The 24689-nt window shown below is 35.1% G+C and overlaps 2 long non-coding RNA genes across 2 annotated transcripts in view; one reads left to right on the top strand and one right to left on the bottom strand.

Annotated features, from left to right (window-relative positions):
* Positions 1-24689, bottom strand: part of LOC140141149 (uncharacterized) — a 483782-nt gene that overhangs the window by 336937 nt on the left and 122156 nt on the right. The window lies entirely within an intron of this gene.
* The window catches only part of LOC140140323 (uncharacterized), a 70828-nt gene continuing 62810 nt past the window's right edge, over positions 16672-24689 (top strand). The window contains exons 1-2 of the long non-coding RNA XR_011857253.1: positions 16672-16798; positions 20437-20501. This is a non-coding gene — a long non-coding RNA (uncharacterized lncRNA). The remainder of the gene's footprint in view (positions 16799-20436; positions 20502-24689) is intronic.

Here is a 24689-nt window from a genome sequence, read left to right as displayed (position 1 = left end):
TGATATAGTCTTAAAGTGTATGTAGCTGGGAGGAAAAGCCGACGATCAATTGAAAATTTTGACCTTTCATATTGAAGATATGGATTTTTTCCCAAAAAGACCTAATTTTTTTTGGTGTTTTGGGAAAAAATCCATATCTTCAATACGAAAGGTCAAAATGTTCAATTGATCGTCGGCTTTTCATCCCACCTACATACTTTAGGTAAAATCATCAGATTTATAAAGTTTACTGCGAGTACTGTTAAATATCAAAAATATCAATTTTTAATCATTTGCCATAAAATGTGTATAACATTGCGAATTCTTCGTATTCAAAATGCAATTGGATATGTCTTATGTGCTCTAATGTCCCACAATAAAACTGTCCAAACGTTCATACCCCAGCCCTTAACAGCACCACGATATTGTGCCTGATAAGACAATAAGATGCTTTTATGCTTCATCCTCTATAACCTCCAATTATCCAAATATAATATAATATATTCCTCACTGGGAGGATGGAAGTTATTTCTCGCATTTACGGCCCAGCTACTATGGGCTATTTGCGGGGAGGAGATAAGTTTATTTATTTATATATTTATTTTAATAATATTTATCCAGGGTAGCCAAATAGCTGGTCTAACATGGGGCCCTGCTACACATACAATTTATAAAAGCAACAATTATCAACATGCAGTTTATATGGTATATACAACTATTAGATACAAATTTAAAATATAAAAATATATACAATTTTCAAAGTAAATAAACGCACATCATTTACAAGTATGCACATGTATATTTTTTTGAGCTTGTGTGCTTGTGTGACATGTTAAATTCGCATACATGTTCAAGAAAACAAATTATGTATGGCCGATATTGTCACTGTCTACCAGTGTGTAAAATTTAGCCTAAAAGCAACTAGGTCGCAGGACAAGCTGCTCCTAAAAATAGACCTAACCTGGATGTTAAGTAATTTTATGTGTAACTTTGGTTTTGATGTATGCAAAATCGTTCAGCTGATCAGCTATCAAAATGACATTATTGGGAAATTTTGCAGAAAAAGACTCTATTTTTAATATACACTGCTGTCCATACAAGATGGGATACTGCTCTTGACATAGTGAATAATTATTAAATTTTACATACCCCCCCCCCCCCAATCAGGAAAAATAAAATCACATAATTCCCCCGTATTTGTCAAAGTTAAAAATCACATACTCCCTATCTTTCTCCCGGGCCCCTCCGGCATTAGTAATGTACGGTCCCTGCTTTCATATTTTTCTCATTTTCAACATGTTCTACATAATTATTTTTTCTTCACTGACGATTATTTTATAACCACTTCCTTAGACATAGCCAACATGTCATAAAGTGCAAAGTGTACGTATCTGTGTATTTGGTATTAAAAAGCATACAGCAGGGGAAAATACAAAGCTCTTCTTTTGATTCTAAAAACTTCCTTTCAAAATATCCAACCGATGTTTGCTATGTAATCTTGCCACAAAAGACAATTTCTAAGCTTCAGAATGATTTACAAAAAAAGACCTTGGTTGGTATTTAATACTTTATGGGTGTAACAATACACCTTGGGTGTAATAAGTGGCAATGGTGTTATCATTACTGGCTATTCTGAATTTGGAGATCATTTCTTAGATACCCCCAATTTTGGGTGGTCAATGCTCCCAATATAGTTCACATCTGACTTAGCATTTTCGTTTTACAAACATTTTTAACCACAATTTCTTTTCTGTTTATAGGCCTATGCATGTTTTGAAGACTTACATTTAGACCTACACATTACTAATAGGCCTACAATCTTCTGACTAACTTGGCATGACTTCAAAAGTATGAGTACAATGGGAAGAATATTTTCATGAGACAGTGAACTGTTCATATTTCACCAAATGAAAATTTCCATTGAACAAAAAATGTTTTATTCCTTTACTTCCACTTAATTTTATAAATTATGAGGAAAACAAAATCAATTAAGGGCTGGGGTATGAACGTTTGGACAGTATTTATTTTGGGACATTAGAGCACATCAGACATATCGAATTGCATTCTGAATACGAAGAATGTCATTCTGATATCAAATAATTTTGATTTTTTGAAATTCGCAATTTAATACACATTTATGGCAAATCATTAAAATTGATATTTTTGATATTTAACAGTACTTGAAGTAAACTTTATAAATCTGATGATTTATACTTAAAGTGTATGTAGGTGGGATGAAAAGCCGACGATCAATTGAAAATTTTGACCTTTCGTATAGAAGATATGGATTTTTTTACCAATACACCAAAAAAAAATTAGGTCTTTTTGGGAAAAAAATCCATATCTTCAATATGAAAGGTAAAAATTTGCAATTGACCGTCGGCTTTTCCTCCCTGCTACATACACTTTAAAATATATCATTAGATTTATATAATTACTTCGAGGACTGTTATATATCAAAAATTTGAAAAATATCAAATTTTTATAATTTGTCATAAAATTTGTATTATATTATGATTTTCAAAAATGAAAATTATTTGATATCAGAAAGACATGCTTCGTATTCAGAATACAATTCGATAGGTCTTAGGTGCTCTCATGTCCCACAAAAAATACTGTCGAAAAGCAATAAACGCTCATTTTAGATCCCTTAATAAAATATATAAACTATATTCTGAGTGCTCTCGGCAGCTCGGCGGGCCTCCTTTTACCTAATGTTTTGCTTTTGCTTTTGATTGCCTAATGCATTTAAAATCATAAAATAAATGCAAATAAAAAAATTGTAAAATTATGAAAAAATTCCTCTATTCCCCTCACAGAATATCTTAAATGTGCAAGTGATACAGAATTATCAATTGTATCCTCACGTCTTACTCTCCCTGTTATTTTCCTCAATTATTTTAATTTACACATATCCCATAACATACCCTATTTTGCTCATAAACAATCAATCTGGTATACTGAATAGTTTGAATTAAAGCAAACAGAATAAAATCGTTAAAACAAACATAAATCTAACATTTTCCTCTTGGCTGAAACCACAATCATGACAATTATAGATATCAATTTGCCAATTATTATTGTATTTAAAAAAGAAGAAAAGGAGTGTGAATGAAAAGTTTGAATGAGGTCTCCTACCTGTCATAGTCCGTTCTATCAGTGTCCAATTTGCCCATAAAAATTCGACAAATTGGCTTATAAATAATTTAGTATCATGAGCAATTAATGAATTACAACAATGTTTTTGTGAATGTAACTTTAATATCTATAATTTCACCCATTCAAAAAAGCGGTCATTTCAATACAGATCTGCCGCGGGTATTTATAAACCAAGTTGCACAACTTAAATGCAATTATCTCAAAACTGTCTTTTTCGAGGCAGTCAGTTGTGGCACATCCGAGTATTACAAAGATGTGACTTCACCGTGATTCATACAGGGTTCGACGCGGCTATTGTTATTAATTATTTGTTAATACAACACAATTATTGATATGAGAAATATCTATATCATGCAAGTTTGTGCACTAACATGACAAAAGAATATCATGCGGAAAATGTTATGAAAAGGCACTTTTTAAAAATTCCTCTATCACTCCAGACCTTAAATGGAACAATCGTACCATCAGTGTAAAACAAGTCACTAACTAACTTCATACCATGGATAAAAAAATGCTGAAAATAGATGGACTGGCGATTCACAAGGATGTGACGATTGTTCCAAATGCATTGCTGATGAGGGTCGACATTATCAGGATTAGTTACATTAATATACGAAATCAACATATCTTTATAAAAGGACGGAATATGCCATTCATTATCTGCTTTGGGGAGATATTACAGTAAAAGATTAAATCATTACCATATGGGATGATAAATTCATTCCAAATAATTTTCCAAGGCGCTGAAGTGGTATTGTATTTACTAACCCACTTAATTTTCTGAGCAGCAAAAATAGATTTTACATCAACCATTTTCAACCCTCCTTTCTCTTAGAAACAAGCAATAATGCTTGAGACATTTAATTTCAATCCAGATACCCTAGTGAAACAATCTAAAACCTTTATAAGATTATTTGCTGACTGAACATCAGCTAAAACACATGTAGTGTCATTTGCATACTGAATTAACTTAGGGCTTTGACATAATTATTTAACCAAACTTGGACCAAAATTCATTCGATTTAAAGCCTGAAAAATAAAGTTCCACTCTAACGAATCGAATGCTTTTTCAAAATCTAAGAACAAAAGAAGACCTGAAATATTTTTAAATTTGGTATACTCCATTACATCATTAATAGAGCGAACTGAATCACCAATGTATCTACCTTTAACAAAACCACTTTGGTTTATCATATCAAGTTATGAATAACCTTTTCAACTCTCATCGCAAGGGCTTTAGAGGCGATTTTGTAGACTACATTAAGTAAGGACATGGGTCTCCAATTCTTTAACTTGCATCTGTCTTTACCTTCTTTCTCAATCAAAGTAATCACAGCTTGCCTCTAAGAAGATGACATTTCTCCTTTATTCAAACCTTTATTTAATACATGCACCAAAAATGTATCAATTAGTTAGGCGGTAAAAGTACTAAAGCGCCCGTTGAACCGTTCGATAATTTTCACCAGTTTCAAGCCCAAATTTCGCCCGCATGAGTCCGCCCAATTCACCACCAGTTTACCAGTGCTATTTATTAGTTTACGTTGAAACCAATATAGAATACGGGTAGTGAATTGGTAGTGAAAAGAACAATAGATCTGGACTTTTACACCCAAACTCGCTAGTGAAAGCGCCCACGTCACTAGCGAACACTAGTCGATTTCAGGAGTCATAAGAGAAATCATGATCGGCAGAACGAATTGTTTGCATGCTTTACACTTGCCAAACTGTACGTCTATATTTCAACTAAAATGATATGGAATATTCTTTAATATGATGGCTACCTCGAAACTTGGTTTAAAACAAACTTTTGAACGGGATATTTTCATTCAACCAAGCAAAGTTTGAATTTCTTATTTATGTTTTTGACAATCGACCTAATCGTACTATCAGTATAAATATTTTGTGATAAAGCATTTAATTGCAAATTTAAAATGGAGACAGCTCATTTTATTATACTACAGCACGGCAAAATGGAAAAGAAAACGGGGTAACTCGGCAAGTCTATTACTACTACACTAATATTGCATAGTAGTATTTAGTGCGGAACGATACATGATGTATAAAGCTATTTATCATACAAATGACTGCAGCATCCTCAACTTACACCAAATAAGTTTGTTTTATTAACAAAATAACAATTGATTCCACCACCTGTATTTTAAAACAATGCCAATGTTCTCAATACGCAAAAGAAAAAGAATCGTTGCTTAAGGTGGTTCTGGACCCATTTTGGAAGTGCTCTATTTATGTTTTAAACATATTAATTGAGTAGGGCAGAGAACACTGATCCATATGCCTTTTGTTTGAAGCTAATCGGACATACGGTTTTCATAATACATACATTTTAAATGTCTTTGTATTGTATTGTTTTTATCAATAATCAATACAGTTAATGAGCTAATATGACTTGAAAGTGCTCATTAATATGTAATTTTTGCCAATATTTTGCTAAAATCCAATGCATAAATGTTCATAACATTTTTATTTAACAGAATATTGGTTTCAAACTTGGTCAAAGTGTTCCTAATGACTTCCAGATAATTTATGCATAATTAATGAGCTAGCCGCCCTAATTTGCATAATTAATTAGCATTTATGCAAATTAGCTCATTAATTATGCAAATATGCAAATGAGGGGCGGCTTCACTATATAATACATTAGAACATATTAGAAACACTTTGACCAAGTTTCAGGGCAAAAGTATGCAAAATAAAAGTACCATGAACATTTATGCATTGATTTTTAGCAAATTATTGGCAAAAATTACATATTAATGAGCCTTTACAGTCCTTTTAGCTCATTAACTATATTGATTATTGATAAAAACAATAAGATACAAAGAAAATATAATTTGATGTAGTATAGAAACCGTATGTCCGATTTGCTTCAAACAAAAGGCATATTGATCAGTGTACTTTACCCTACTCAATTAATCTGTTTAAAACATGCTCAAAGCATTTCCTTATTTCTAGAAAATGCATCCAATACCACCTTAAAAATACTAATACTATATCACCACATGAATTGCATGTATTGGCTAATCACCGCATACCAACTGGGTATATTATGTTGCAAATTAATGACTTGTATTCAAATCTGGAATCTCAAACAGTAGGCCTACTTGTCAGCAAAATGAGTGCGATCTTCGGAGATAATTGTATTTTGATCTCACGAGACATCTTATCTTTTAATGAATTATCACTAGTGTGTAGAAGACATGTTAAACTGTGTCCTGCAGCTACATATGTTGCACATGATCTCACATAATATATCTATATTATTAACATCTTTCTCGTGATAATATTTAAGCATAAAGCACCCGTTGAACCGTTCGATAATTTTCACCAGTAATTTTCACACCACCAGTTTACTAGTGCTATTTATTAGTTTACGTTGAAACCAATAGAGAATTCGGGTAGTGAATTGGTAGTGAAAAGAACAATAGATCTGGACTTTTACACCCAAACTCGCTAGTAAAAGCGCCCACGTCACTAGCGAACACTAGTCGATTTCAGGAGTCATAAGAGAAACCATGATCGGCAGAACGAATTGCTTGCATGCTTTACACTTGCCAAACTGTACGTCTATATTTCAATTAAAATGATATGGAATATTCTTTAATATGATGGCTACCTCGAAACTTGGTTTAAAACAAACTTTTGAACGGGATATTCTTATTCAACCAAGCAAAGTTTGAATTTCTTATTTATGTTTTTGACAATCGACCTAATCGTACTATCAGTATAAATATTTTGTGATAAAGCATTCAATTGCAAATTTAAAATGGAGACAGCTCATTTTATTATACTACAGCACGGCAAAATGGAAAAGAAAACGGGGTAACTCGGCAAGTCTATTACTACTACACTAATATTGCATAGTAGTATTTAGTGCGGAACGATACATGATGTATAAAGCTATTTATCATACAAATGACTGCAGCATCCTCAACTTACACCAAATAATTTTGTTTTATTAACAAAATAACAATTGATTCCACCACCTGTATTTTAAAACAATGCCAATGTTCTCAATACGCAAAAGAAAAAGAATCGTTGCTTAAAAATACTAATACTATATCACCACATGAATTGCATGTATTGGCTAATCACCGCATACCAACTGGGTATATTATGTTGCAAATTAATGACTTGTATACAAATCTGGAATCTCAAACAGTAGGCCTACTTGTCAGCAAAATGAGTGCGATCTTCGGAGATAATTGTATTTTGATCTCACGAGACATCTTATCTTTTAATGAATTATCACTAGTGTGTAGAAGACATGTTAAACTGTGTCCTGCAGCTACATATGTTGCACATGATCTCACATAATATATCTATATTATTAACATCTTTCTCGTGATAATATTTAAGCATAAAGCACCCGTTGAACCGTTCGATAATTTTCACCAGTTTCAAGCCCAAATTTCGCCCGCGAGTCCGCCCAATTCACCACCAGTTTACTAGTGCTATTTATTAGTTTACGTTGAAACCAATAGAGAATTCGGGTAGTGAATTGGTAGTGAAAAGAACAATAGATCTGGACTTTTACACCCAAACTCGCTAGTAAAAGCGCCCACGTCACTAGCGAACACTAGTCGATTTCAGGAGTCATAAGAGAAACCATGATCGGCAGAACGAATTGCTTGCATGCTCTACACTTGCCAAACTGTACGTCTATATTTCAATTAAAATGATATGGAATATTCTTTAATATGATGGCTACCTCGAAACTTGGTTTAAAACAAACTTTTGAACGGGATATTTTTATTCAACCAAGCAAAGTTTGAATTTCTTATTTATGTTTTTGACAATCGACCTAATCGTACTATCAGTATAAATATTTTGTGATAAAGCATTTAATTGCAAATTTAAAATGGAGACAGCTCATTTTATTATACTACAGCACGGCAAAATGGAAAAGAAAACGGGGTAACTCGGCAAGTCTATTACTACTACACTAATATTGCATAGTAGTATTTAGTGCGGAACGATACACGATGAATAAAGCTATTTATCATACAAATGACTGCATCATCCTCAAGTTACACCAAATAATTTTGTTTTATTAACAAAATAACAATTGATTCCACCGCCCGTATTTTAAGGCAATGTCAATGTTCTCAATACGCAAAAGAAAAAGAATCGTTGCTTAAAAATACTACATGTAATACTATATCACCACATGAATTGCATGTATTGGCTATCACCGCATACCAACCATTGCCAACTGGGTATATTATGTTGCAAATTAATGACTTGTATACAAATCTGGAATCTCAAACAGTAGGCCTACTTGTCAGCAAAATGAGTGCGATCTTCGGAGATAATTGTATTTTGATCTCACGAGACATCTTATTTTTTAATGAACTATCACTAGTGTGTAGAAGACATGTTTAAAAGCTGTGTCCTGCTGCTACATATGTTGCACATGATCTCACATAATATATCTATATTATAAAATTATAATAACAAATAGTCAGGAGCTTCTTTTCTGGACACTAGGATAGCCCATTTTTCTGCTATTACTGGCTTACTATTATTCAGAAACTCTAAGTGGATTTGTAAGAGCATACAGTATTACCTATAGTTATCAATTTCTTTTTGATAACATCTTTCTCATGATAATATTTAATGCAGAAATTTGCATGATATGGATATTTCTAAAAGAATTCTTATAATAATAATTTTGTTTTATTAACAAATAATTAATACTAATATCATCGTGTGTGAAAAAACCCTGACCAGATACATACTCGGCCACAGCTCACGAAGTTAGGCGGTAAAAGTGCTACAGCGCCCGTTGAACCGTTTGATAATTTTCACCAGTTTCAAGCCCAAATTTCGCCCGCGAGTCCGCCCAATTCACCACCAGTTTACCAGTGCTATTTATTAGTTTACGTTGAAACCAATAGAGAATTCGGGTAGTGAATTGGTAGTGAAAAGAACAATAGATCTGGACTTTAACACCCAAACTCGCTAGTGAAAGCGCCCACGTCACTAGCGAACACTAGTCGATTTCAGGAGTCATAAGGCTGCGTTCACATAGAAGTATACTATTCGGGTATACGGTGCACGTTTTGCAGGTGCACGCGTATAGCTTAAATCGAGCAAGACAATTTCATAGTACCGGGTCACATAAGGCTACGATCACATAGCAGTATACTATTCGGGTACTAACGGTGCACGTTTTGCAGGTATACGCGTATAGCTTAAATCGAGCAAGGTAATTTCATAGTACCGGGTCACATAAGAGGGCACTATTCGAAAAGGCGTAGACCTGCGTATAGTAGTATAGTGGGAATAAGTGGGAATCGTGCGTGTTCGATTTTAGTGCAGCGTATACCGTCCTAATTTTGAAACTAAACCATATGTGGGTAAAATCTTTTATTTTTAAATAGATGCACTATCTAATTCTGCACATTATGACACCTCATTGAATGCAATGTGACCTCAAGAAGTAAACTTACAAGCATTTGATTAGACGAAGAAAATTAGTAAACTGACCTATCATGCCTAGACTCGCTAATCGCTATACGAAATACGCTCATTCGATCAGGCTGAGTTCACATAGTATACTCCTATATGAACTCAGCCTGATCGAATGAGCGTATTTCGTATAGCGAATACCGTATACCGTATACTTCTATGTGAACTCAGCCTAAGAGAAACCATGATCGGCAGAACGAATTGCTTGCATGCTTTACACTTGCCAAACTGTACGTCTATATTTCAACTAAAATGATATGGAATATTCTTTAATATGATGGCTACCTCGAAACTTGGTTTCAAACAAACTTTTGAACGGGATATTTTCATTCAACCAAGCAAAGTTTGAATTTCTTATTTATGTTTTTGACAATCGACCTAATCGTACTATCAGTATAAATATTTTGTGATAAAGCATTTAATTGCAAATTTAAAATGGAGACAGCCCATTTTATTATACTACAGCACGGCAAAATGGAAAAGAAAACGGGGTAACTCGGCAAGTCTATTACTACTACATTAATATTGCATAGTAGTATTTAGTGAGGAACGATACATGATGTATAAAGCTATTTATCATACAAATGACTGCATCATCCTCAACTTACACCAAATAATTTTGTTTTATTAACAAAATAACAATTGATTCCACCACCCGTAGTTTAAGGCAATGCCAATGTTCTCAATACGCAACAGAAAAAAGAATCGTTGCTTAAAAATACTAATACTATATCACCACATGAATTGCATGTACTGGCTAATCACCGCATAACAACCGGGTATATCATGTTGCAAATTAATTACTTGTATACAAATCTGGAATCTCAAACAGTAGGCCTACTCGTCAGCAAAATGAGTGCTATCTTCCGAGAAAATTATATAATGAACTCACGAGACATCTTATTTTTTAATGAATTATCACTAGTGTGTAGAAGACATGTTAAACTGTGTCCTGCTGCTACATTGCACATGATATCACATAATATATCTATTATATAATTATAATAACAAATAGTCAGGAGCTTCTTTTCTGGACACTAGGATAGCCCATTTTTCTACTAAATTCAAATCGAGATGTAAGCGTTCATTCAATTTCTCGCGAAAAGGAATGACACTTATACTAAACTGAACGATCAAAGTTTGAAATTGGACGGGAAGACCTATATTACAGGCTTACTATTACTCAGAAACTCCAAATGGATTTTCAAGAGCATACAATATTACCTGTATTCTTTTTTTAATCAATTTCTTTTTGATAACATCTTTCTCATGATAAACTGGTGGTAAATTTGTTGTTGTTAATGAATTATGCACGTTTTACAAAAGTGTTGTTGTTTCAGTCCTCTTTACAACATAACTCAACATAACCACAGGACCTACAAAAGTATACTGTGATATTTTAATTCTTTTACACGCTCGCTGTGAAATGATCATGCAATTTTGCCAAAGCTCACTACCATTCGCAACATGCTGTGAACTACCAAATTGCAACAGTTTAAAATAGTTGCTAAACTTTACATGCTTTGATTATGGTCACAAGAGGGCGGACGCATTACAGAAACATTTTAAGTGTGCAACAATATGTTTGCGGTGTTCTGGTATGATTGACACAGGATTTGTCATGAGTGAAATGTGGATCGAGGGTGAACTTAATCCGTGTTTACCACTCTCATTATATGAATAGAACTTTTCATGAGTGGAGGTAGAGAAGTTTCAGGGGTGAGCTAGTGATGTTCACTACCTTTTATTTTGGGATTAATTTCATGAGTCCGCCCCTGATATATCACGAGTCCACCCATGAAAATGACAATAGAATCTAGTGAAACCATGAACTGGCCCTGAAATTGGTCGTAAAAAGGGTGAAATTAATGAGTTTCACCCCCGTTTTACCACCATTTTCCTTAGCAACAGTCGTGAAAGTGGTGAATGTTTCCGAAATTTGTCTGATATTTTTTTGCCTGGGCAGTATGTGGGAGAGACTGGTCGTAGCCTGGAAACCAGACTGACGGAGCATTGTGCCGATGCTCGTCTTTTACTTTTTAGTAATTTGACCTCAGATGACCCCTGGGAGGGGACCCCGGTGTCAGATGACTTTAAAACGAACATAAACATCTTCTTACCAGGACAGAACTACACCCACCCACCGCGTTTGAGCCCCGTACGACCTAGTTTTATGCCCTTATGACAGTTTTTAGTCATTTTACCTCAAATGACCCCTGGGAGGGGCCCCGGGTTCGGATGACTTAACGAACATAAACTTCTTCTTGCCAGGACAGAATTACACCCACCCACCGAGTTTGAGCCCCGTACGACCTACGACGGCCTCACATTAGCAGTCACAGACAAAACCTAAATCTACAGAATATATCAATTACTCGTCGATACTCGAAAGAGCTCAAAATAAATAACTTCGAAAATTTTCTTGATGTCCTTTAACATGTTTCCATAGTTAACCATCGTTAGCCATGGATATCTATGCTGTAGAACTGTCCGATTTATTGGGACGTCTATCGACCACTCGACGAGTAATGTGATTGGTGATTAAAGTGAAGATATCACATAATTGGCCAATCAGAGGCAATGTTAGATCGGCAGGTAGTGCTCAGGGGTTAAAATACACTTTCAAGTGGTATTTTCGGAGACACCACTTGGTACCACTCCCGGAGTCTGACTGGGGAAAAAGCCTGAAAACAAATTTTGGTTAAAAAGTCCGCAAAGGAGCTGAATTATTAGTACAAAATATGGACTCTGAAAAAAACAACCCTTTATGTGGCATTATATTTTTGCAAATTTCTGTTCTTGAAACCAAAAGATTTTTATTTAATTTTATAGGCCTATATATGTATTTTTATTTTTAAAACATGCACCACATACCGCGCGCTGATCAATGGTCTGCGACAGGATGTGTTTTTGTTATTATGTGTTACCATGCCAGTGAAAATTTAGTATATAAAATCCCAAGAAGCTAGCTAAATCACAAAGAAAAAAAAAAAGTGATTATTAAATAACAGTTTACTATCAAAATCCCCTGCTAAATCCAGTATTTCTATACATACAGTCTATGATCTGAATTGGAGCAAAAGACAGACATTCTATGATCTGAATGGGAGCAAAAAGGGGGGCACTCCCACTTTGGAGGTGACACCGTATAGGGTGTCACCTAAACTCTGCATTTAAGCACATGCTCTCACACCCCCGGGTTCACACCCAAAGACCTCTTTTTCAATTTGTTCAGCAACTTTCATTAATCACTGATTTTGTTATTTTGAAATAAAAAAGCCATCATGTTCAAGACATTCTTATGCATTACCATACAGTCTATGTTCTGCAACTGGGACTATTTTGGCTCTCATTCAAAATTCTCATTTTTAAAAAGGTCATGTTCTCACCCAAATCTCCCCCTAAACCATCCATCTCTCACCCAATGACCCCATATGTTTTACATTTTGCTCTTGCAATAATAATTTATGAGCCCTGGTGAGAGGGTAAAATTGGGGTAGCCGAAAAGGAGGAGGGGCAAGCGGTTTTTGGAACACATAAATACGCTTTAATATGCAAATTTTCCTGCTCACTGCACTCACAACATAGGTCTATATAGTAGACCATTATAGGTTTACCAATGGGGGGGCAAAGATTTTTTGGTGGACCGAGGGGGGATGAGCAATTTTTGGCAGGCCGAGAGGGGGGGGGGGGGGCAAGCGTTTATTGCACAGCCCCTTAATACTGCAACACCAAGCCATTTCATTTTGAAGTAACCCCAGCACAGCAACCCCCAGGTCAAAATCATATCAGGGTCCATTCAGATGAGTCTAAATCAAAGTATAGTAATTCCAGCAAGTAAATTGTATCAATTCCGGCTGTAAATTTCAGCCCTAATTTTTGATATCCAAATTCAAACATCAAAATTCCAGCAGGTAAATCAATAAATTGTACAAATTCAGGTTTTGTCTTCCATAGGGGTTTTGCTAGGGTTGAATTCCGGCTGTCCATTTTGGATGTGTGAAATTGTTGTATCAAAATTCCAGCAGGTAAATCAAAAAATTGTACCAATTCCAGCTGTGTCTTCCATACAGCTTTTGCTGAGGGGTGAAATCTGGCTGTCCATTTCACCTCTACTTTTGGATGTGTCTAAATTGAAATATCAAAATTCCAGCAGGTAAATTTGTAAATTGCACAAATTCCGGTTGTGTCCATGGGGTTTTGCTGAGGGGTGAATTCCGGTTGTCAATTTGACCCCCAATTCCAGAAGTGTCTTCCATAGGGGGGGTGGGGTGCGGAATTCATCTGGAATAGCAAAATAAAGCACAAATGAAGGAAAGAAAACAAAACAATAATGTTTTTGATTTTTTATTCAATTACACATACAAAAAAGTAATGGCCTATAAAAAGACCCCCTTAAATATAATAATATTAATATTATTTTAGTCCTGAATACAAAATATAATAAACAAGCATAAAAGAATCTGATACGAAAATTTGTTACTCTGAAACGTTACAATCGTAATTTTCAGTCAAAAATCCACAAGAAATGACTCTTGATACAACTTAGGCCTATATTTAAACAAGGACCGTCGGATCCGTAGCGGTCGCTGCGGGACAAGGAATTCAATTTTGCAGTTATGGTGTCTTTGAAGCAGGTTTAAGTTTCACCCCTATTTTGACCTGTAACCCCTCTGTGAGCTTAACCTTTGAGGGCGCTCATCTTGCCAGAAAGGGTATTTCCATCCACACTAAAAAAAAATCAAAAAATGGTGTTCGGAAACCAATTTCGGACACTTTTGATGTCCAAACGATTTTGGAAATAAGCGTCTTGACATCAAAAGTGTTCAGAAACCGAATTCGGACACTTTTGATGTCCAAACGATTTTCGGGAAAAAAGCGTATTGACATCGAAAGTGTTCGAAACCGATTTCAGACACTTTTGATGTCCAAACTAAAAAGTGTTCACAATTTCAATTAATTCACCTGAATTTCCCTCAATTTCCCTTAATTTTCCCCAAATTGCCCTTAATTTCCCCATTCCCCTCAATTTCCCCAAATTTCCCTTAATTCACCTGAATTTCCCTCAAATTCCCTTAATTCTCTTCAATTTCCCTTAACTTCCCTCAATGTGCCCAATTTTCCCTCAATTTCCCCTCATTTTCCCAAATTTCCCTTAACTTCCCTCTATTTCCCCAAATTTCCTTTAATTCTTGTCAATTTCCCTTAATTCCCCTGAATTTCCCTTAATTCTCTTCAATTTTCCCAAATTTCCCTTAATTCCCCTCAATTTTCCCCAATTCCCCTCAATTTCCCTTAATTGCCCACAATTTCAATTAATTCACCTGAATTTCCCTTAATTTCCCCAAAATTGCCCTTAATTTCCCCCATTCCCCTCAATTTTCCCAAATTTCCCTTAATTGCCCTATAGGCCCTCTCCCTCACCAAGTAGCATAGCCATGCGACAAACGATGTTGATGCAAATAATGCCAGAAGAGTATTTGCATCCAAAAAATCTAAATTTCAAAAATGCAGAAAATTGTTGAAAATCGTGTAATGCCCCTTTAATGACCTAATTAGCATTTTTCGGGACGAAACTCTTTTGCAGTATGGGCCAGTATAGGCCCTCCCCTTCACCAAGTACCATAGCCATGCGACAAACGATGTTGACGTAACAGCATTTTTTAGCGTTTGTTACTAAATTGTTGAAAATCGTGTAATGCCCTTTAATGACCTAATTAGCATATTTCTGGACGAAACTCTTTTCCAGTATGGGGCCGGTATAGGCCCTCCCCCCTCACCAAGTACCAGGGCCATAGCCATGCGACAAACGATGTTGACGTAACAGCATATTTTAGCGTTTGTTACTAACGGACTAACGGAGAGACATGGTGACTATAATAGAGCTGCTACCCGCAGCTAAAAAAACAGAAACGGCTGCCTGTATCTGGAACTCTTCATATCTGAAAGTTTGAAGGTCTTATTTCATACATCAGAATTATCTGCAAGATTGCAAGATGGCTTTAGCATTGTTTAGGTGACCGTGGCCTTATTGACTAATGCGCAAATTTAGATTTTCTTTCTATTTAAATAATATGTTAAAGCTTATGCCCTGTAGATTACATTCGGTTCTTGAGATATGGCCTGTCAAAATGGCGCGAAACCAAAACAGAAAATTGGCAACAACTTTCTTTTTATTTTCTATATTTTTGGCAAGTCCAGTTGCCAGATGATTTTCTAATTACATGCATGAATTATGCAAAGTAAAGAACACACACTATACTACAAAATTACGGTTGCGTTTTGGCAAATTTCAATTTGCATAATTAATTAGGGGCACTTATTAGAAAAGTTGATTATTGCCCTAATTAATTATGCAAATGGAAATTTGCCAAAGGGTTTTATATATTATTTTGTAGCCGATCTGAACATTTTATTTTGTATAATTCTTGCATATATAATTAGAAAATAAGGCCTACCTGACAACATTGCATAACAAAAATAAAAGAAAGTTGTTGCCAACTTCTTGGTTTCGTGCCATTTTGACAGGCCATATTTTGGTAACCGAATATCCGATTAAAATAAAATTTTCAGTCTTGTAATCAGGAGAGAAATCTATATCCAATAGCGTTACCTTAAAGCTAGCATTATAAGTGTCTCCTAACTAATAACAAAAGGTGCCCACTGGTATCTTGGAGGCATTGTCTTTTTAAAGACATTTCTTGTTTTGACCAAAACGGTCTCAAATTACAATATTTCGTGTAGAAAAAGGTTTTTAGAGCGACATTCACCGAAATAACGAATGTCCAATTTCCAATCTCCCGCCAACTTCACAATGCTCAGCCAATGGGAGGACACAGTTTCCAACTGTGAGTGATCAGGCTAATTTATCCAGCAAGACAATTTAGATGTTCAGTGCCTGTTTGGTGAAATCGGCCAATAGGGGGACAAAGTGTTCGTCTGGGAGTGATTAGTCAAACTTTGGAGCCAATGAGAATCAAATGCCGGAATTTACGTCTAGAACTGAAATGCATAACAATTGCTGAATAGCTGGAATATAATACCAAATACATAAACGAAATCTACAACAGTTGTGTGTTTGGCTCAGCAATAGTAGCTTCAGCTATTGTCTCCAATTCAAGTTTAACTGGCTGTACGTGCCCATCGCTGCAATCTATTTTCTGTTCAGGTAAGTGTTTATTCAACATTTTTGTCGATATATAATACATGACAAGGGCTAGATAAAAACTGAATTTATTTTGCAGAAGAAGTAAGCCTAAACAAAAGTCAAAACCTCAAATGTTCCTTAAAATGTTTTTTCAAATTTTATGTCATTAAATGAAAAAAGCACACTTAGTCGGACTAAGCTACAAACAATCCTGGAAAAAAGTCTTGGGACACTTTGGTCATTGAGTACCATACATTAAAATCGACTCCCTGTCCTCCGGTACGCGTTGCTGAGCAAGTGTCGCAACACATTTTGTCCAGGATTGTATCTTTTTTCTCTTATAGGCCCTTGATACTGGTAAATAAGTAATATATGGTTAAGGTGGTTATGGAGGCATTATGGAAGAGCTCTAAGCATGTTTTAAACAGATTAATTAAGTAGAGCAAATCACACTGACCAATGTGCCTTTTGTTTGAAGCAAATCGGACATACGGTTTTCAAAATATATCAATTTATATTTTCTTTATATCTTATTGTTTTTATCAATAATCAATATAGTTAATGAGCTAAAATGACTGGAGAAGCTCATTAACATATATTTTTTGCCGATATTTTGCTAAAAATCCATGCATAAATGTTCAGGGTACTTTTATTTTGCAAACTTTTGCCTCGAAACTTGGTCAAAGTGTTTCTAATATGCTCTAATATATTATATAATGAAGCCGCCCCTAATTTGCATATTTGCATAATTAATTAGCATTTATGCAAATTAGCTCATTAATTATGCAAATATGCAAATTAGAGGGCGGCTTCACTATATAATACATTAGAACATATTAGAAACACTTTGACCAAGTTTCAGGGCAAAAGTATGCAAAATAAAAGTACCCTGAACATTTATGCATGGATTTTTAGCAAAATATTGGCAAAAATTACATATTAATGAGCCTTTGCAGTTCTTTTAGCTCATTAACTATATTGATTATTGACAAAAACAATAGGATACAAAGAACATATAAATTGATGTATTATGGAAACCGTATGTCCGATTTGCTCCAAACAAAACGCATATTGATGTGTACTTTGCCCTACTCAATTAATCAAAGCATCTCCTAATTTCTAGAAAATGCATCCAATACCACCTTAAGTAGATTCACGGTAAGTTTTATGGAGATGTCCTTTTATCACTTATTACCGCGGTTGCACTAAAGTTTAAATAATTAACGTGACGATGTTTATTAGCGCGTAATCTTAAAACACTTTTAATCGTAAAATGTATTTTCAGTTTTGCGTAGTGGGTAAAGCACATGTTTATTGATTGTCAAAAAACCAAAAACATTACAAAACGTAATATCGCATGCAATGGAAGAAACTGCAACTTTTAAATTGGCATTTACCTTGAGATTTTGTATCTTTGTGTCTTTATTTCATGAACAATTTCAACGAATGAGGTCTTAAATTCGAGCTAAAAGATACAGCTATTGGCTGCTGGTTCCAATTAAGACATATCTGTCTTCGTTTAGGATATACAGGGGGTAAACCTAACTGGTACCTTAATTTTTTGGCTTACTGTATAATACATGACAAGGGCTAGATAAAACTGAATTTATTTTGCAGAAGAAGTAGGCCTAAACAAAAGTCAAAACCTCAAATGTTCCTTAAAATAATGAAAAAAGCACACTTATATTGTCCATATACTAGCGTCACTAGAATGGTTACGGTTCGCTATCTCTAAGGTTCGCTATCTCTAAGGTTCGCTATCTCTAAGGTTCCCTATCTCTAAGGTTCGTTATCACTTATTACGAAAAAGGTTCGCTATACCTAAGGTGCGATATCACTAATTTTGAAAAAGGTTCGGTATTTCTAAGGTTCGATATCACTCATTTTAAATAAAGTTCGCTATCACTAATTTTAAATAAGGTCCGCTATCTCTAATTTTAACAATCCCGGTATCCCTAAGGTTCGCTATCTCTAATTTTAAATAAGGTCCGCTATCTCTAAGGTTCGCTATCTCTAAGGTTCGCTATCACTAATTTCAAATAGGTTCGCTATCTCTAATTTTAAATAAGGTTCGCTATCTCTAATTTTAAATAAGGTTCGCTATCTCTAATTTCAAATAAAATTAGAGATAGCGGACCTTATTTGAAATTAGAGATAGCGGAACCTTATTTAAAATTAGAGATATAGTGGACCTTATTTAAGATTAGTGATAACGAACCTTAGGTATAGCGAACCTTAATCGAAATTAGTGATAACGAACCTTAGAGATAGCGAACCTTAATTAATTAGGGATAGCGAATCTGAAACAAAATTAGTGATAGCGAACCTTAGGTATAGCGGACCTTTATTGGAATTAGTGATAACGAACCTTAGAGATAGCGAACCTTCAATAAATTAGTGATAGCGGACCTTATTCAAAATTAGTGATAGCGGACCTTATTTTAAATTAGTGATAGCGAACCTTATTTATAATTAGTGATATCGAACCTTAGAACTAGCGAACCTTATTCTAAATTAGTGATATCGAACCTTAGAAGTAGCGGACCTTTTTTTAGGTATAGCGAACCATTTTCTCTATTAGAGATAGCGGGATTCTGATCTCCATAGACTTTGCACGTTAGTGATAGCGAACCTTAGAGATAGCGAACCTTAGAGATAGCGGACCTTAGAGATAGCGGGATGTCACCACTAGGATGAGCAATGGCCAATTATCTTGTGCAAAAACTATTTTCGCCTGTTTTATCATACGGTTGTAAATTCAATGAACTATGACTTTGCTAAAGAGCGCTTACAAATTGATGATATGTAGGCGAGATCTACTTGTTCTCTGTTGACCAGGGGCAGTCTTCAGTAAACGGCTCTTTTCAGAGCCATCAGTAGGCAAGGGTCGGCCTACATGTCTCATTCTTAGGTTCTTTGTCCTGAAGAAGTCAGAGCTACTCCTGACGAAAGCTTGACAGTTCTAAACTTGTCCGACGGCGAACCCAGTAAAAACTTACTAATTCTTATTAATATCCCGTCGTAAAAGCCTAGGCCCTATCTCACAATGTGCCAAGTATTCTTAACTGAAAATACGTGGGCCACATTATCTTTTTTTGATTTTTGCGACTAAGTTGAAATATCGGAGAAAATGCCCAAACACCCCATGTCCACACGTGTACACCTTCATTTCCATACACTCCCTCTGTGGAGGACTGAGCTAAAGTTACCCTATAGTTCCTTCTATTTGAAAATTATACTCCCTTTTTGGAAGACTTTAGCTAAATCTTCCACAGAAGGAGTGTGGATTTCAAACATGTCAAATGGAATTATTGGTGTGTCTATAAATGGACCTTTCGTGAAAAATTAATAAGTTTCAGTGCTTTGGGGTCTTATGACGTAAGACGCTTAATAGTATATTATTATTAGCGTTATTTCCGTCGGTACATTTACAAGTTGTGCTCCGGTTCCGAAAATACTGAATTTCAAATGGGATTACCTAAATGGATGACCACATAATAACTGGGACAATAGCCTTCTCTCTAGCTAGGCCTATGTGGGAGACTAAGGTCATGTCTTCCACAGCGGGTGTATAATGGATTTAAACTGGAAAAGCCCAATTTTAAATCGATTGCTGGATTGAAATAATTGATGTATTGTACACGTATTCTTTGTTCCAGATTTATTCACAACTTTTCTGCATTAGATATTTGTGTGACGTCATAGTGATCCTAGTCCTGCCCAGGTAAGTTGATCAATTCGCCGTTGAAGTGATAATTGGATTATTTTGTATATATCGCCCTGCACTACAAGCAGGTTACACTCAATGTGGTTTAAATATAGAAAGGATTACGTAATGCTTTGTTCCTAAATTTGATGCCGATTTAATTTTCCGACCGGCTATTCATAAAAGTGGTACCATTTTTTTTTTTTTTTTGGTTCCGCCAATAAATTGGTCACTGATCTGGCAGTATTATTAACGCTTGACACAACATGCTAGTATGAATAAGTGACCACAATAGAGGCATGTGTTGAGAAAGTGGTACCATTGTTCTCATGTATCCCAAATGTGTGTTTGTCTGAAGTCTATAAAGGAGGCTTTAGCTGTCGATTTAGGGGCCTCGTCCGGCAAGGCGCGCCCGCAGAGCTAGCATAGTGATTGCTCGCGGGCAACCCAACCCAAACCTCCACGTGGTGTCGGATGGGTCACGCTAACTTGGGCAATGGGGAACAGGCGTGGAAGCGAAGATTTCGGCATAGTAGTTTTTCTCCACGGTCTAGCCACTTCTTCTGCTGATTCGGGCTGGTGTAGTCCATACAGGACCAACGCAATATTTAGTACTATAATCAACGCCGTCAGGCGTTGGTCCTTATAGATTCGACACATCCTCCCTTGGAAAGTCAAGGGAAATGTCAAACTGACTAACCACGCCTACTGACAGCTACTGACGATATTTGTGTGACCCTTAGGAGTATCCGTAGGGAGAACACTAAGTGATACGGCCAGGTGCATGTTTGTTCGCGGTCTACAGGTGTAACTAGGTTGTTGTATATTCTATAATTTTCCTGGTGTGTTAACTGTGATTACATCTAGACACCAGTTTATTTTTTTATTTGAACGGGACCCTAATTTAATGAGAAAAACGCCGAAAAGAGAGGCCCGGCAAAAGCCGATTTGCAGACAATTTTGTAGCTACAGACAGCTCGTATTCCATATAACAACTACGGAAACCAATCAGTGCCAGAAGTGTTGATTTATATTTCATCCACCTAGGTTTGGCTTAACCCACTGAAAGGTAAAACTTTAAGGCTGATCATTTTAATTATAAATGTAGTGTGTGTGTAAAAGTATATTTCTCAAAATGGAGGAGAGCGCCTATGACTATTGTCCGTTCTGTCTACATGGTCTATGATATATTCACTTACACAGACCACGGTTGCCAAACAAATGAGGGCAACGCGGGTCAAATCATTGAAAAGTCGCCCAATATTTTTTTTATCAACCGTTGGTTTCTATGAGATAAAAAACTACCAGAAGTCGCGTAAGCCAATGTTGAGAAGTCATGCAATATTTTTCTTAACCATCAATTGGTGTCTATAGGACAGGAAATTGTCGCGAGGAAACTCTTCAAAACTCATCCTATTGACCTAGGCCTATTACATCGCGGGTTTGGCAACCCTGCAATATATACAGTTATATAACATCGCACCGCATTGTGAGGTGAACGAACTGAATGTTAACATTGTATTCAGGATTTAAAACAAGACCTGTCTTTAAACAGACAATGCGGTTGGTATAAAACATAGCGTGTGATATCATGATATCAACTTCAAAATCTAAAAACAAAAGTAAAGAAATAATTTAGGGCGAAATAAATAAACAGCGTACAGCAGGTGCTATCTTGTCAATAATGATAAGAGGAACATGAAAAAAACAGCAGAGAGCATGCACCCCAGTAAAGAGTTAAATAAAGCAAGGAAAAATCATAATGTGCAGAAGGCCAACTTTTCGGATGATATTCACAGAAACAAAAATAAAGAACTAAAGATCTAAAAACAAAAGTAAAGACAATGAGGGCGAAATAAATAAACAGCGTACAGCATGTGCTGACTTGTCAATAACGATAAGAGGAGCATGTACCTCAATAAAGAGTTTAAATAAAACAAGGAAAATCATAATGTGCAGAGGCCTACTTTTCGGATGATATTCACTGAAACAGAAAAAAAGAAATAAGTTTAAAGAATTATATATTTTAAGATTAGATAATATGAATAAAATGTGACATGTGTCTGATGATATTTATACACTTCGAGCAAAAAATTAAGAACTACTTATCACGCGACATAAATAAATAGCCATATTTTATGAACGAACTGAATGTTGACATTGCGGACCAGGATTTGAAACAAGAACTGTTTTCAAAAAGAAAACGCGGTTGGTATAAAAACATAGCGTGTGCTATCATGATATAAACTTCAAAATCTAAAAACACAAGTAAAGAAATAATTTAGGGCGAAATAAATAAACAGCGTACAGCAGGTGCTATCTTGTCAATAATGATAAGAGGAACATGAAAAAAACCAGGAGAGAGCATGCAACCCAGTAAAGAGTTAAATCATAAAGCAAGGCAAAATCATAATGTGCAGGAGGCCTACTTTTCTGATGATATTCACAGAAACAAAAATAAAGAACTACGTTAGTACGTTTAAAAAATTATATAATTTGAAATTAAATAATGCAAAATCATACATAAAAATGTGACATGTGTCTGATGATAATTATACACTCCGATCAAAAATTAAAAAAATACTTAACACGCGACATAAATAAACAGCCATCTATCAAGAATGACAAGAGGAATATGAAAAAAAAACCCACCTAATATATGAGAGCATGCACCCCAATAAAGAATTGCTTTAAAATAAAACAATGAAAAATCATGACATGTGAAATGTATGTTGATACACTTATAAATAATACTCAAGGGTGAAATAAAAAACACCTTATCTACCGATATTTCCACAGTTAAACATACTCAGTGATCACTTGTACTAAAACAAAAATAAAGAAATACTTCACAAATGATAAGAGGAACACATATAAAATAAATAAGCGAGCATGTCCCAAAAAAGAATTAGTAAAAGATAAAATAATGACAAAACGTACAAGAAGGGGCAAAATATTTGTCGCAAAAACTTATTAAATGCTCATTTGCTCTAAGATATTTAATGTTTGCAATTTACTCCTACTTTATCATTTATTTATTATTTATCTAGGCTTATATATCTTTTATTTATTTATCTATTAATTTATCTATTTATCAATTTATTTCAATATCATTATTATTAAGTGCCTATTTATAATGATATTTAAATCTATCAACATTATGCTTACGTCATCCAGGAGTTATTATCCCACTTGAAATCGCCATATAAACACAAATTAATAAAGAAATACCCAATGGGTGAAATAAAAGCATGATCTATCTTTTCAAGAATGAAAAGAGGATATAAAAATATAACAGAGCATGTCCTATAAACATGATAAAGAATTATTTAAAATCGTACAAATGTGAAACATGTAATATGACATATACTTAAGGGATCTGGAATGAGCGTTTTGAGCGTTTCGACAGTATTTTTTGTGGGCAATGAGAGCACATCAGACATATCGATTGCATTCGACGATCAATTGAAAATTTTGACCTTTCGTATTGAAGATATGGATTTTATTTCCCAAAAGACCTATTTTTTTTTTTTGGGGAAAAAATCCATATCTTCAATACGAAAGGTCAAAATTTTCAATTGATCGTCGGCCTTTCCTCCCAGCTACATATACTTAAAGAATGTATCATTAAATTTATAAAATTTACTTCGAGGACTGTTATATATCAAAATATCAATTTTAATGATTTGTCATAAAATGTGTATTACATTGCGAATTTCAAAAAATCAAAATTATTTGATATCAGGACATTCTTAGTATTCAGAATGCAATTCGATATGTCTGATGTGCTCTAATGTCCCACAATAAATACTGTCCAAACGTTCATACACCAGCCCTTAACATAAAACAAAATAAAACGGTCATGATAATATGACATTAAGGGCGAACACCACTAATGAAGCGTCTTGGTTGAAATGCACGTGAAAATTAATGTCTTTCTTTGCTCAATTTGAGGCCTTTTTGGCTCTCATAGTTGCCTGATGTACCCCGTTACATTTTATTAAGAAACAAGGTAGTTTAGTTTCTCTCCATTGATTTTGCAATGGCGTCTCCAGGAGGGGGGCTCAGAGGGGCTTTCAGATTTATGCGGTGGGGGGGGCTTAATGGCTAAAATCGCCAAAAAACGCCTGATTTTACATATCCCTCTAGCGTTGGTTGTCAGTAGATTGCAGTCACTCCTCATCAAGTGTTGACAAAGACAACAGT

The sequence above is a fragment of the Amphiura filiformis genome, chromosome 19 (genome assembly GCF_039555335.1).
Source record: "Amphiura filiformis chromosome 19, Afil_fr2py, whole genome shotgun sequence".
Classification (NCBI taxonomy): domain Eukaryota; kingdom Metazoa; phylum Echinodermata; class Ophiuroidea; order Amphilepidida; family Amphiuridae; genus Amphiura; species Amphiura filiformis.
This window is presented reverse-complemented; position numbering and strand designations above follow the sequence as displayed.